The sequence below is a fragment of the Onychostoma macrolepis genome, chromosome 09, assembly GCF_012432095.1.
Source record: "Onychostoma macrolepis isolate SWU-2019 chromosome 09, ASM1243209v1, whole genome shotgun sequence".
Lineage (NCBI taxonomy): Eukaryota > Metazoa > Chordata > Actinopteri > Cypriniformes > Cyprinidae > Onychostoma > Onychostoma macrolepis.
In genome coordinates, this window is record NC_081163.1 from 36,255,226 (window position 1) to 36,267,356 (window position 12,131).

General features: G+C 39.0%; 1 pseudogene; it reads right to left on the reverse strand.

Annotated features, from left to right (window-relative positions):
• Positions 1 to 3,924: 3,924 nt before the first annotated feature.
• On the reverse strand, positions 3,925 to 6,503 carry LOC131546682 (putative nuclease HARBI1; annotated as a pseudogene).
• Between the last annotated feature and the right edge of the window lie 5,628 nt (positions 6,504 to 12,131).

Genomic DNA, 12,131 nt, shown 5'->3' on the forward strand with positions numbered 1-12,131 from the left:
ACTCAGTGCTGTGCAGGGTTTTAAAGCTAGATTGAAAGATGTCGGAGATAGAATTACTTTGCAAGTAATTTTGCAACTGAATGAAAACATTGACGCATACCATGACGCAGCTCGTCAACTCGGGCTTTGATCCTTAAGCTATGATTACTCCAAGGGTGTGTGCACATAAAAGAGTGACGTCGGCACTGAACAACCAATCGCTTTCAATATGGATGAGCCAGAGCCGTATATTTTTCCGTGGAGGAGCAAGAAATAATTATTCAAAAATACAAGGAATATAAACATATAAACAAGCACGCAGTAATACTGTCTCTGCTGCCAAAGCAAGAGAAGAGTGTTGGAGAAAGATCGCTGATTGCGTTAATGCGTAAGTTAAACAAATACATTCAATATTAATTAAAAATGATGTGTATGATGTGTGTGTGCGCGCGTGTATATGATACCTTTACAATAAGGTTGTATTTGTTTAGAGAACTTAATGCATTAGCTAACATGAATTAATAATGAACGATAGTTTTTCAGCATTTATTAATCTAATGTTAATTCCGATAGTTGTTCAAGTTACTTCACTGTGCATTAGACAGTTACAGTTTTATTTTAAAAATGTATTAATGCTTAAATTAAAATGTACATACATATAGTATACATATAAAAATGTGAAAGGCCTAATATACAATGTCATATAGATTAATAGGCTATTCATTGATTTTTAGATACAACCCCAACTACAAATGTTCTTGGCAGCAGATAAAGACAAAATATAAAAATATCATTGAAAGTGGTGAGTATTTACCATAACCTTTTATTATTTTCGTGAACATTTTCAAAAAAACTTTTTTGCAGCAAACAGAAAAAAGTGTGACATTCGGAAAACTGGGGGAGGGCCACCTGGCGGCCGATTATGGATGGTATTACAGGTGCTGTACAATCTGACCCTGGTGCTGGCTCCTCTAAGCAAGTGACACTGGGTATGTGTGCAATGTATTACTACCTTTTAAAGGGGTCCTATTATGTTCTTTTACAAAGTCTTGATTTTATTTTGGGGGTGTACTAGAACATGCTCTCATGCTTGGTGGTTTGAAAATCGCATTATTTTTCACATAATTTACATTATTATAATACCTTTCTCCCCAGCCTGGCATAAACGCCTCGATTAGTTCCGGGTTTGATGAAGGCCCGCCTTCCGAAAAATGAAATGTTTTGTGATTGGTTAGCTGTCCCAGTGCGCTGTGATTGGCGAACAGCTTAGACGTGTTTGAGTATTGCCCCGCCCCTTGCCAAAACAGCAAGTTCGTCAATATTGCCATATCAATTCAGACCCTGAGAATATTGAACAAGAGGATCGTGCAGAACCTTTGCACGCACGGATATTGCAAGACATATTAAAGTGGTAACATTATTGTTGTTTTTTTTTGGCTAAATCACGTTTTAGATAGGATGTCAACAACAGCTTAAAATTAACTGCATTTACTATGTACAGATAAGTGCAACGGTAATATGTATTATGTTTATTGTTCTTTAATTATAACATTATAACATGAACTGCAGTGAAACTGTTATACAGTTGAATTTATTTATACCATAGTCCACAGACTTACACTATTTGTGGGCATATACTGTATATGCAAATTAATTATCTGCCAGCAGGAGGCGCTGTTGGAGCGGTAGAGAGCATAGACTGTAAAAAAAAGATGGACGACGCGTCTCCGCTTCTTTCCACTATAGAAAAGTGAAGCGAATACAACTCCGTATGGCCGCTGCCAACTTGAGTAAATGACGTCATTTGGAGCCCGAGTCTGCGCAGTAGAGTTGTGAGGTGGAGCCGCGGAATCAAACTCCCGCAGACCCAATCAACCATAACGGCACGCCCCGTTTTTATAGCATCAAATTACTAGCTAAATTCAAACGCATCACAAAAACGAACAATTGAACATATATCAGCGAGATAACAAATACCTTAAATGACCAAAACCATATTTTGGAAAATTGTATTGGAAGTGTAATTTTATTTTTATTTTTTTCGACTGAAGTCCCATTCGTTTACATGGAGAGGGCGGGGTTTATGACCTGTACTGCAGCCAGCCCCCAGGGGGCGATCAAAGAGCCCGCAGCTTCACTTTTAAGGACGAGTGAGACCCGGTAGCAGTGTTGCCAACTTAGCGACTTTGTCGACTTTTCAGACCCCCTAGCGACTATTTTTCCAAAAAAGCAACAAACCTTAGCGAGTCTCTGTGATCGCTCGTACTGCCGCAACGGCGCGAGGTCAGCGCACACACACCTCTTTCTTTGCATCTGCTCTGTTCAGCGAGCGGCTGAGAGGAGCAGCGCCTTCATTTAAAATAGATATGATGTTGTTTCTCTAATTTTACATGCAAATATAGCCGATATCACAGCACAGGAATTGTCTTGTCTTTTGTGTATTTGATTTAATCAGAAGACGGCTCAATTATAAATCAGGATTTTTGTGCAGATTAATGTCTTGAAAGGGAGACATGTACTCTTAAAAGGCAGCGTTTTAGTCACTATTTCATATTTATTCTTTTGTCTGACATCAGAGAAACAGTAAAATATATAAATGAAAACAGTTATTATGAATTTGGCTGCATTAAAATACAGTATGTGAGCACAGAGAGACAAACAATGTAAAAGGCAATACGACGTGATGACGTCATGAATATGCTAATTAGCGTATGACGTCATCTAGCGACATTTAGCGACTTTTCAAACTGGCTTTAGCTACTTTCCATTGAAAGAAGTTGGCAACACTGCCCGGTAGAGAGCGAGGTTTCCCCGGTAACGCTGTACACAAAGCAGCGCTCCGCTCTCAAACACTGCTTTATCAGACATTACATACAAGATGAAATGAAAATGACATCCAAAATTTTCTGAAGACAGTCGGTTTCCTTCAGAAATACAGTGATATAAAAACACCCGCACCGGTTTCCGATTTTGAAACGTGCAGTGCTCAACCAAGCGTTCTCCCCACCCGCCAACCATTCGAATTTCCATAGGCAGGATTTATTTTAATGATATTCTAATTGGCCAATTTGCAAATTTCACAAATACAGGAAAACAACTTTGTAGTCCAAACAAGCTGTTTGTTGTAGTTCTTGAAAAGGGATTTAAAAAAAAAAAAGAAATATCTCCCTTTGGAGTGGACGTTGAGATTTGTAATTCTGTAGATCTTTTTATGCCCAAACATACACACTACACACTGATTAACATTCAAAAAGTGAAAAAGCATAATAGGACCCCTTTAAAAGTTGTACATGTAGCTGACTGTATGTTCTGCAGTAGAGGGAAATACAGTGTCCCTGTTGAAGCCGGCACACGTTCACACAGTCTCCCACACAGAGGTGAGCTTGCAGCAGACAGAACACTATGAATATGCTTTATAACAGTTATGATTTACATTGGCCTACTTTTATTTATTAGGGTGAAGCAAGTGACGAAGACACCCTCTCTGTGTGTTCTGAAACCATTGCTGAGGTGAATGCATTTTTTTATGGCACACATTTTAATGTCTCACAAATGTGACTGGCCCTTATCTCTTTTATTGTAGGATTTTTCACAACCGGCCCCACAAACTAATGCCTCTACCTCAATGGGTTTCAGAAGGAATGTGAACAAGGTACTGCTTTAAACCCTTGACATAAATTACAGCCAGTCCTGTGCCTGTATTAAGTCATGCCTTTTGTCATTTGATTTACCTTAAGAAGACTTTTAATGATTGTTTGTGGAGGAATTATGTTTCAGGTGGAGACTGACTCAGTCAGGGCCCTTTACAAAAGGAGCCTAGAATTTGACTGCACACTAAAGGAGCTGGACTGTGAGCTGAGGAGCCTCCAAAATTAAAAAAATCAAATTGGAGATCAAACAGCTGGAATAACAGATTTCAGTATGTGAACTTACTAAAGCAGGCAGTTAGTAACGTGCCTTTAGGATGCCAAAGGTCATCTCGATCTTGACCCTGGTTTTACTGAGGGCCACATTGAACCGGTTTTGTGGCCTTGTCTGAGGGTCAGGATAGGGGGTTAGTAAAAATCTCTGGCATGCATAACCCCCGTCTCCTACCAACAGGCCATCAAAAAGCCCTGTCACAGAACAGAAAAGGGGAAAATTGTACAAGTTTTGCTTTGTCAATTAAAAAGAACACTTTAAAGTGTTTTGTACTGTTCCAAATGTAACTTGCCTTCCTCAAAGTGCTGACACAACACAGACTCACGGAAAGTTCGTGGGTCATGCACTGAGCCAGGCCATTTGGCATCCATGCTTGTGATCATGCATTCGTGATCAAGTTATCTGAAGATGAAATGTACAGTAGATCATTGTCATATGTGTTAATGATTCATCTCACTGAAAATAAAAATCATCTTGCATGTATAGTACACCTACCTGAACACTGAGGCTGTGAAAGGACTTTCTATTCACATAATCTGCCTCATGTTCTCCAAGAGCTGTGGAGATTGCAACATGTGTGCAGTCTATTGCTCCTATGACTCTAGGGAATCCTATCATAAGATTAATATAAAAAAAAAGAAAAAGATTTAGAATAATATTAACATGTACTGTATTGTATAATTTAAGTGTTCTAAGTGAAATCTGCTTTCTGGGGAGAAAAAAAAAGTGAATGTATAAAAGTAAATCTGTTCATGTGATGTCACCCTATCCATCTTACCGGCAATTTTATAAAAGCCCTCTTTTATGGACATGGTCGATAAATGTCCAGGGAACACTATGAAGCTATTCATGTACCCCTGCAGTGTGAGGATCACCTTGTGAATGGTTCGACAAACCGTATTTTTCCCAAGGTTCTCTGCATCACCGACCGCATATAAGTACGTACCACTTGCAAAAAAACGCAACGCAATGCATACCTTTTTGCGGTACAGTAAGGGCATGACTTCGACGTGTCACATGTGATATGTGCGGCTCAAGAAGTTCGCAAATATTACAGATTCCTTCTGCGGAAAATCTGTATCTTTCATACAAGTAAGTATCAGGAAAAGCTAGGGGATTTTGTCTGTCCCTAAAAACTCGTTCTCTACGAAGTGCTCGTCTAACAATGTGCGCAGAGATTTGACCAAGGCTCGAGACAGAGAAAAAAAAAGCGAGTTGAAAGCGTATACCGAGCCGTGGAAGGGATACTGTTTCTTGAGCACTTTCTGTGAGCGCGATTCGAGATGGAGTGAAACATGGACAAATGCATTTCGTCCATTCTTTCATCCCGTGACATACCCGATGCCCATGAGCTATATAAGGCCCTCACAGAAACATTTACAACTGTTGAGCTGTTTTATGTAGCATCCGAAGCAGTGGAGCAGGCAATGGAAAGGATGCCAGACCAGATTCCACCAGTGCCATCAACAATGAAAACCCACCAAGTGGTCACATTCACTCCAGGAGAAATCCTTTACCAGGAAGTTAGCTGCATGTGCTCCACGCAAAAGCAGCTGAGATGTCAGAGCCTCAACACACAGCATTTCCCTTGTAAAATGTATACACCGTGTTGGGGCCAACGGGTTTTTCTGGCCTCTAAGAGATGACTTCCTGTGGAATCTCTTTGATGATGTGCTCGAAATCATTCAAGCACCACAGCCTGTGACATCCCACCACATGGAAATCCAGAAGGATGTGTGGATGCGACTCTCCCCGTCACTATTATGATGCTCATTTCAGTTTTTCAGAGCATGACCAAGATTTCCATTACATCTCCTATTTTAATGTCTCCCCTTCCCCAATTTTTAAAATTTAAAACCAGCAGTTCATATACAGAAACATTTTGTCCATACCACCCTGTCACAGTGGACCACCCCGTCACAGGGTCATTTTGTTAAAAGTTTATGGAAAGAAAATGAAATGTTACATAAATTAATGCATAGTGATGATCTTATTGTGTGTAATTGTCTAATCAAATAAATGTAACTTTAATTGTATTTTTTAAGTGAATTAGTTTTTTCACTATAAACAGAAAGTCATTGAAATGTCAAATTAATTTTTCAAGATTTTTCAAAGATCTAAGAATAAAAAAATGGGAGAATATTGGTGGTTTCCAAAAAGGGGACATTTTACTATTAGGAAAACATAAAATGTAAAAAAAATCTATGTCTTGTTCATATTGGGGTGGCACAAGAAAGGCGCCCTTGCCTGAAGAAAAAGGATAAGGAGTTTGTGACTGAGGTGGGAAAATGTTTTTTTGGAGGATTGTGAATAAGTCATGGCTGAAGGGTGTTGTTATGGTGCATTTCCACTACAGCATCAAATCTGCGTTCAGTGCCGCTTGCAACGCTACAACGCCTGCTTTGGGGCGTGTCAAATTTAGGACAGAGCACGCCTCTTAAAAACAATGTTTGCATCCTGTTTGCGTTTCATCTTCTTTTCACAGTGATTGGTTGTCGCCCGGAGTTTTTCGCTCGATATTTGCATAAAGTCGAGGAATGCCCAAACCTTTTGATGCTCTCGGCCACTTTCTTGGCGTTGCTTTCAATCCCATAATGCACCATGCAAGCGTTTAAGCTCAACTTCCATATGAATGAATTGAAAACAGTCGCTCCGGGGCACTTGCTATGTGCCAGTGGAAACGCACTGTTAGGCACGATGCGAAGCGGAACTCCTTCAGCCGTGACTCATTCACAATACAGCACGCCTCGAGTACCTTATTGCTTTTATAAAATGCTTACCACAAAAAAAAACATTAAAACCAAAAATGAATGTATTGATATGTTACTTTTTTGAAGCAAGTTCATTAAATTCTGTTGTTAATTCTGTTTAATTTGTAAACACAATATATGGTATTCTCACACACATACATCTGCTTCTCTCTCAGCATGAGAAAACAAGACGGAAATCAGATTTTGTTTGGAACTCGCTGCATATCACAAGTTTGTAAGCGCCATTTATTACAATGTAAATCGATGATGTTGAACGAATTGTTCTTTTGAGCCGGTTCACAAAATCGAACTAAAACTGTATTTCCTTGTTGATCTTGTTTCAGCTAGTGAACAGGCATTCTGCAGTCTTGCAGAGGCAAATGTGACAAAGTCTCTGAGGCCTTGGTCATCAGTTTGCTTTGATATTGCCTGTCTGACTGCTTGAGGATGTGAGCAGAACATATGTGCAGCACAGTGTGAGGCTTCATGCCATCCCGTAATCTTTTTGCCTGTGCAAATGTCAAAAACTCTTTCTTGGCATGTGATTTGCTCCCTGTTGAAAGCTTGCAGAACACTTTGGATGAGAGCTCAACTATAGTCTGTCTCAACCTGGTGCTGTGCATTTGTCTATTTGGACAATGCAATGTAAATCGCATGAGTCAATATGTGATTGGAGGTACTGAATGATCATTTGATAACATTTCACAGATTGGTAAAGGGGGAGCATCCCGACCCCTGCCTGAAAGAGTGAGTGAGTAGTATAAGACTTGCTTTGGCTGATCTGTGATTTTTGAGACCACTCCTCCAGGAGCATCCAGATAAGGGACACGGGAAGAAGCCTACTGCGTAAATGGTCCATAAGAACACTGATTCCAAGCAAAGTGTACATGCAGTATAAACACCAAAAGGGTCCATGCTGAAATGCTGTATGTATCCTGGTATTTTAAAATAAATATGGTGTCACATCCTCTTAGTATGCCTTGCATGAGATGCATTTCCATTAACACATCAGTGTGGAGTAGTTTATTTTTCCTAATTTCAGAGCTGATTGCCTTCAGCACATTCTTGTTGACGCAGCTGGACATATTTCCACTCAATTCCTCTAGCAAGTGTTCCTCTTTCGAGGTTTGTTGCTGGCCTTTTCTCACACACTTTGTGTTTTATTTCTCCATGTTGACTGACCAGGATCTTTACCATTTTGCACATTCTGTCTGGCCTGTTTTTCAGTTTGAACTTGTATTTTGCCTGGCATTACGGGAATGTGCAAATTGCTACATTGTGTAAATATGGACAGTTTTTTTTTTTTTTTCCTGCTGTGGGCAGCTTTTATTGTTCTGATATTTAAAAGATAGAGTGCAACATGGTACATGCTCACTTGTTTGTTGCTTCTTCCAGGTCCACTCTGGTATCCTCTGAGTCCAAGTTATTTTGAACAATATCTGCCTCAGTGTCCTCTTTCTAACTCATTACGGTGTCTATGGTAGATGAGATTGAACAGTAAGTGTATATTCATTAATATTTTGACATGAAAATTATATATTTATAGTCAGCACTTGTTGTTTTGTTAATTAAATCTGGTGCGGTAACAACAATGGTTTGAACTAATATCTTTGTCCATGATTATACATGATGATATGTTTAAATTACATGAAATACAGTGCATACTATTATTGACAAGAAAGCTAAAAATGTATTCCTTTTAGAAACAGTGCATTAACATTTGTTTATGGTTAGGCCAAATACTATTTGGTTTGATATTATGATTATTAAAGCAATTTATTAATAATTGCTTTAACAATAAGTTTGGCCACAGCTAAAGTGTCTTAATATGTTTTGGGTCCACTGTATACAATTGCTATTGGACAATGCCCCCTGGCTCCAGTCTTCTTATCCTACTTGTTTGCACGCTTGGATTGCTCAAGGCTAGTTGGTCCCTAACACCATTTTGGTTTTTGTTCATATGACCCATAACCAGTGCCGATTGTAACGGGAGGAAGGATCACGTGACAAGTTTGGCTCGGTAAAGGCCCCGAAGGGTGCGTTTATTGTGCAAACTTGAATGAATCCGTGTGTCCTGGGTGGGTCGAACTGTGCTCTGAAACCTGTGTCCTCCGTGGGTCTGAGTGCTTGGGTGCGATGGGTCCAGTGCTGTGCGGGTGAATCCTGGCTGGCCGGTCACACACTGCTCTCTGCAGATAAATGAGAGGAACGTTATCAGGTTGTCTTCTGGAGACATGTCTCACCGGTGTGTGTGACTTGGCAGCCTATAAAGCTGGCGCTTAACTGGGCTCAGCTGTGACCGTTCCTTGTTCGTTTCCAGGGCGACGCTGACGAGAGCTCGGGACACGCGTCACACAATTTTTAGCGATGGATGGAGCTAAATTGTCTCAATAAAAAGTTCATTCCATTTACATCTTTGTTTTGACTTTAAACATAAGATTATTAAGTAGCTTAATGAACAATACTTAATGTTGTTGAATGAACGACTTAATAGTCTCTCTATGTTTTTCTGTTGAATTGTGCATTCATTTAATATTGCACTCACGCAATATCATTCTCCATGTGCACTGAGTGAGTTTACACAGCCTTGCCAATGTGATCTCATGATAATTCATAAGTATTTTATGTAAAATATGGTTCTACAAAACTACATTTTTACAGGCACTAAAATGTACAATACTGAAATATTTTCAGCATCTAAACGTACAAATACTTATGTATTTTCAGCATTTAAACGTACGACACCTAAAAATGAATCCTTATGAATATTGAAATTGCGGCATTAATTTGATTATTATCGTTTTCAACTGCATCATTAAATTGTTTACTTAATATGAAATGTTAACATTTCGTTTTGTTCTGTGTGATTTCTGCTGCCAGATCGATTCCAATAATAGGCCTACATTATGATAAACAAGACTTCACATTAAACCCTTAAAATAAATAACATTTTGGCAATCGTTTAACCTTTACTTGTCATGTAATATTTACTTTGTTTGCCATGGGCCACACAAGGCGTTTTCTCCGACTGACAATAGATTCATAAAATACGCCAAAAATGCAACATAATCACGAAATGAAACAATTTTATTCATGCGCTGTAATCCAAATCTTCAGAATCATTTATTTATTTACAAATTCAAGCATTTATTCGGCGATCTTCATCTCCATCCAGAGCAGCGAGTCCAGCGACCATAAGCATCATTTTCATAAATTCAGTTATTATTTTGTCTTGTGGAGAATATATAAACATCTGTTATGTGAAATAGCTTATTCAGGACAGTACTAAATAAAAAGTAATATGGAATTTTCATGATCCCTCTTATTTTGTTTCAATTACTAACTAGGGCTGGTAAGTAATTAAAATTTATTTTAATCTAATTAATTACATGATGTGCTGATTAATTAATCTAATTAATCATTTAATCACACAAATATTAGATGAGAAATTTCCCCCCAAAATATCATTTAAAATTATTGTGTTAAATGAAGATTGAACAGATATTACAAAAAGCAACTTTTATTACTATTTTTATTGAACACAAGCCTATCACTTAGGCTACATTGGTCATTTTTTTATTATTGAACACAAACCAAGGCTACAATGGCCATGACATGTTTCATTATTATAATAAGCCTGTCCCTTATGCTACAATGGTCATACAGTAATTTAACTGAAACACAGTTAAACTAACCTCATTTCTTATTTCTCCTTCAACCAGTTGCTATGACAAACTAACATGTTTACATTTTCTGAGTTTAAAGATGCCCTCTTCTTTTGCACAATGTTGCCCGCCAGTGAGAAAAGTCTTTCATTTTGTGGAATTTTTAAAGGCTTTTTCTTGTAACAAGCACGTTTGTCTTGATCAGTAAGAGCTCGAAGACATTTTATGTGTGACATTCTTGGGTTCAACTTGTCAAATAAAATATATATTGTGTGTAACAAATACAACTGGAACCACAAATAAATGCAACAACAATCATGCAATAACAATAGAATGTGACACTAATGTAATTGAGGAAGATGGGTGTGTGGCAGACTTACTTGCATGGTTCAAGAAGCGTCTGCAGCTTGTGCAGTTTGTCCCACTCAGCAGCGGTTAGCATGACTAACTTGTGTTTCTGTTGGGCTAAAGTAGCCTTAACAGCCTCTTCATTCCGTAAGATACGTGTGATCATATCGAGTGATGAGTTCCACCTCGTTGAAACATCCTGTATTAGTTGCTCTCTTTGTTGCTGATGTAGTTCCTCTGTGTTAGCAGGGCTGTGCTTAATATGTCCAACAACTTTGCGACACTTTGTCAATGCACCAACAAACCCACTGTCCAAGAGGCAAACAGTGATGATCCTCTGCAGTATATGTGCATGTGATCAAATGGAAGTTTTCTTGCTGCTGCAACCATGTTTCGAGCACTGGCTGTTCCGATGGTGGGCACTTTTTCTGTAATGTCCCACTTCTCTGCCACTGTTAGGAACTGTTCATCACATGCATCAGAATAGTGCCGTGTGGCTGTTTTCAGTACCATTAACGCGAAGGACTGAAGTGTCCAGTCACTATCGATGAAGTGTGTAGTAACACCTAGACAGTTGTGATTACTGACCGAAGTCCAATTATCTCAATGATCAAACGATATGAATGTTGGGATCAGAAGGAAGGCAATACAAACACTTCTTGTATTCGGAGCAATCTTTATTGTTTGGTTTCTGCATAGACAGCATTTGTTAGGTGGACTGAAAACCTGAATCCCGGGACTCTCCTCTACCTTACTATTCTATCCCACTATCATCCCGTTTAAATATTTTCCCATATTTCTCCCGTATTTTTAATTGTTCTATAAAAATAATTACATTGCACGTATTTGCTACATTCACCTCCGGTAAAGCAGGTGGCAGTATAGCTGTAACATCTACAGAAGTCATTCACTAAGAAGAAGAAGGAGAAGAAGCATAGCGGCCAAAGAGGAAAAACATTCCGAAGATGGAGGAACTTGAGAGAGATGGCGTCGGAGTACCTGCAAAAAAGGTGCAAGTATCTTAACAAATGCGAGGAGACTTAACCAAGAGCTACATGCAGGCAAAGTCATGCATTTTGTAAAATATGCTTCACAGACTTTAGTGAATCACACGGAGGGAAAAGTGATGTGAGCCAACATGACAAATCTGCAAAGCACAAGCATACCCAAGAGGTGCAGAAACATGCCCAGCCAATTAGTGCATTTGTAACTACAAACGTTCTGAGGCTGGTCAAGTGACCAATGCTGAGCTGAAAATGTCAATGCTTTGCACCAAAAAATAATATGGGCTTAACCTGAGAGTGCTGGACCCTGCATCTTGGTGTGACATCACTCCAGGAACAGTTTACAATTAACTTATGTGAAGTATTGCATGGTTTACATAATTCAGCAATGTACAGTTAGCAACACTATTGTGTTATTTTACAGTGACCAGGCCTGTTCCCTCAGCTGAGCTCATGAGGATAGG